Genomic DNA, 4,430 nt, shown 5'->3' with positions numbered 1-4,430 from the left:
TCTAAATAGTTCTCAAATATTTGAATAACTTAAAAGTATTCAAATACTATGCGAAGTATTCGAATACTTCGCAAAGTATTCAAATACCTTGCAAAGTATTCGAATACTAAATATTTGTGAAAGTATTTGAGTTACAAATACAAATACTGCCTCCATATTTAATTACAAAGTATTTACAAAATCGAATACTGCCCAGCTCTGACTATAAAAAACACTTACTACTCGAATCTTAGAAATCTCAGAAAGATATTTGGTTAACTCCTTTGAAAATCAATCCTGATGAATGTAGAAATATTTGAATCTTTCTGCATGGAAAAATCATTTTTCCATGGGAAAACGATACCAAAACAACCAGATATTGACAATTCATTTTAACACTGCATGGAAAAATCATTTTTCCATGGGAAAACGATACCAAAATAACCAGATATTGACCATTCATTTTGGGCAACATGTTTTTTTTATAGCAAGATGGTGCACCATCACATAATACCAGCCATGTTACACAGTACAATTAAACATGACGTACACTCACCATCGGCAACTCGACAACGAACTTTTGATGCTGGGCACGAACGTTTGGCGTTTATTGCACGAATTTCACTTCAACAAATCCGAAATGCAACAAGACATACTGTCCATATTGTGTTGAAGCAAACAAGGGACTATTTTGAGAATTTAGAGCCTTAGTGTCTTTTGTCTATTGGTGAGGTCAAAATGAATATCCCGAAAACTAAGTGTCGGTGTCACCATGACTCATGAGTCGCTTCGACGGGATGCTGCGTACGCACATTTTGCAAGAACGTTGGTTTATACATTTTTAGTACATGATTATATTGCACTGAATGTGGACCATGGCAAATTTAATTAAAGTTATTGAGAAAGCGTTTTCAAGACACTGGTTCAACGTTTAAACCACAAGCTAAACGTCGTGCAATAACAACTAGGATCGCAGACAATATTGAGAGAGTTATGCAGTCAGTACGAGAAGATCCACGACTACATTTATCGCCACGAAGTTTGCAACAAATCTTAAACTGCATCCATACAAGCTGCAACTAACACAATAATTGAAAGTGCGTGATTTCGGAGGAAGGCCGGAATTTTCTGATGAATACCTACTTAATCGCTTTTTCAATTTCGGCAATCCTTTTCTTTGATTAGGCCCATTTCCATACTATCAATGTAATGTAACCCGTGAAAATTGCACCTACTGAAACAGTGAAAATCCCAAACTGTACCGGCAGAAACTAATGCATAGTCCTAAAGTGACGGTATGGGCAGCGGTCTCACACAGATGAATGAATTTTTCTTTGAAAATGCACAGGGGTAAAATGTCAGTGGTAACACCGAACGCTATGTTGCGCTGTTAGAAGGTCTTTTGGCTTCAATTAGACGGAGCTACCAGTCACACGTCAAGTGATTCCATAGTTATTGTGAAACAGATGTTCCGAGTCAGACTGATTTCGAAAAGAGGTGAGATTCCATGACCTTCTTGCAGCCCAGAGTCTCCTGACTTTTATTGTGGAGATACCTCTAACGCACAAAGTGTACAGTAACAATTTGAGAACCATTACTCCGCTCAGGGAGAATATCCGTGATCGTGGCGAAATGGCAGTGGTTACACCAGCATTACGGAGGAAAGTATTCCGTAATCTCAGCCTTCGATTAGAGCAGAGAGTGTAGAGAGGGCGTTTTGTCCGTCCGTCTGCCAAGTAAATTTATGAAAATGGGTGGGGGGGGGGGGGGAGTTAACACATGTTCTACCCTTTAATTTTATCTTTCATGGTATGCTACTTAAAGGTCTCAACAAAAGAAACTGTTTTCTCATCTCATCAAAAGAGGGGTTGAGAGGGGGGACTGATTTTATCCGTCATGATACTCTAATGAAAGGTCTTAGCGAGAGGACTTAATATCTACAAACCATAGTCCTCCTCCTCGGCCCTTTATCGTGATCGCTTATATCTCAAGAACAGATTGTCGGAGGAGGGTACTCACAAAGGGCGATTGGGATGCCTGAAAGGGATATATCTATTGGCGATGTCAAAACTTTAAGAGCGAATATTTCGAAAGCGGTTTGTCGGAGGAAAGTACCCACAAATGCAAAATCAACTGTCTGGACGAGACATATCTATTGGTGAAGTCGAAGCAAATATCTTGAAAACGAAGTGTCGTAAGAGGGTGCTCATAAAAGGCAAGTGGAATGTCAGAACGAGACATATCTATTGGTGATGTCAAAACTTTCCGTGCAAATATCTGCAGAAAGGAGTGTCGGAGGAGGGACTCTCAAATGGCAGAAAGAACGTCTAGACGAGACACATCTATCGGCGATGTAAAAACTTAATTGATAATATCTCGAAAATGTTGGAGGAAGGTTTAAGGGCTTGATTCTTGTTGCATTATATAGCGTAGATTTTGAATGTATGCCAGGGAACCTGTAAATATTTATGTGTAAAGAGCCCCCTCCACATTAATCATCTACAATGAAGGTTAACATCGATACATTGTTGTTGTAATGTTTGTAATATTTAGAGAACCATTAAACTCATAAAATTAAAAATATTATATACAGGGTTAGTCAAAAGTATGGAATATATCTTATATTCGTTAATAGATTGGGCGCAGGCCTGTTGAGGGCCCAGAGAGGGATAATCAATAAATAAATAAATAAATAAATAAATAAATAAATAAATAAATAAATAAATAAATAAATAAATAAATAAATAAATAAATAAATAAATAAATAAATAAATAAAAAAATAAATAAATAAATAAATAAATAAATAAATAAATAAATAAATAAATAAATAAATAAATAAATAAATAAATAAATAAATAAATAAATAAATAAATAAGTATAGCATGCTACCATCTTATAGCGCAACCATTTACTAAGTTATTTCGGTTCAAAAAAGGCGCTTTATCTGCACAAGAGTTGTGTACAATTTATACTCGTATTCGCTTATCCGTTTTTCATCTTCTTCATTAGGGCCACTAGATATTACTAGATTTTTTATTTATTTACTTACCAACAGCTATAGAAATGCGATACGCATGCGCGAGACACCATCCGTAACTTTGCGGATGAGAATTTTCAAAACCGCCCTTACTCAAAAATCATGCCTTGTATCATAAGAGTGCGGCGCAACGGCCAAATCCATAGTTTTGAATCAGAGCTTAGTTTGGCTCCCGAGTCGAGTTGAACTTATTTTTTTCGAGCCAAGCTGGACATCCATAATTTTGAGCCGAGTTTATTGTTAGAACGGATAAAGGTGGGAATAGACCAAGCAAACATTGCTGTGCAACAGTCGAAAAACACACAAGTTTACACAGTAAGTATGTGTTGCGCAACACGTACTCACTGTGTAAACTTGTGTGTTTTTCGACTGTTGCACAACAATGTTTGCTTGGTCTAATCCCACCTGAAAGATGGCCGCAATTACTAGCTATCTTTCAGGCGTAGTTGTAAAATTGGGAATCGTAGGGAATAAACATAAAGAGGCATTCAAGATTAAGTCATAAGAACGTTGTTAGGGCGATAAGAAAAGATTAGGTATGCGTTAGATCGAGTATCGAGAGCACGGTGAAAGAAATTATTTAAGTCACGGACAAGTCCCTATCGAGAAGATAAGGGTTATGATAAAATTCGTGTCGAAGCCCAAAGGGTGTTTTAATGGATGTTACACGAATCCGTGCCAAATAGACACTAAACAGTAAATAAAAACATTATATGTATAAAGACTCGGTCTAGTCGTTTCTAACCGGTTCGAAACATTGAAAATGAATTTTTCGCTGTATAAAATATTCTTGTATGCCCCTCTTAGAAGAAGGGAAGATTTTTCTATTGGAATTCACTACTCAAGTCTCTATGCCCGTTTCCACCGACAAATTTAAGTGGAGCTTAGCTTAAGCGTCCCTTAAAATCCATGACAACCATTGTCTCAATAATCGTTGGCATGGATTTTAAGGGACGCTTAAGCTAAGCTCCACTTAAATTTGTCGGTGCAAACGGGCAATGAGATATACTTATTGCTGTGTTAATTTACGTAGTTTACACGATGGTTATTTTTTTATAGCCGCATTGTAATTTGTTTATCTCATTGTAAAGAAATTACGTGTTATAAGATAAAGAACATTATTTGCGTAATATTAGAAAAGTTTATCTCATGTGTTTCTCCAGTGGGAGATACGAGTTGCGGTTATCGTTTAGTTTTGTAGACAGATGTTGTTACAGATGTACGCTTTAGATACGAGAATGTTGCGCATTTTAACTAATGTATAAAGTGCAATCGAAGATGGGACAAGAGAGAGAAATATGTTAAAGAGAAGAGAAAGTGCTGTAGATGGCCTTTTTGCCTTTCGCCGTTCGCTGTTTGCTCATAGCATTTTGGCCCCGCCGTGGTTTGGCCTTTAGATGGAGTCGGACCCAT

The sequence above is a fragment of the Photinus pyralis genome, unplaced genomic scaffold (genome assembly GCF_008802855.1).
Source record: "Photinus pyralis isolate 1611_PpyrPB1 unplaced genomic scaffold, Ppyr1.3 Ppyr1.4_LG4, whole genome shotgun sequence".
NCBI classification, from domain to species: domain Eukaryota; kingdom Metazoa; phylum Arthropoda; class Insecta; order Coleoptera; family Lampyridae; genus Photinus; species Photinus pyralis.
Note: the sequence above shows the minus strand (reverse complement) of the source record.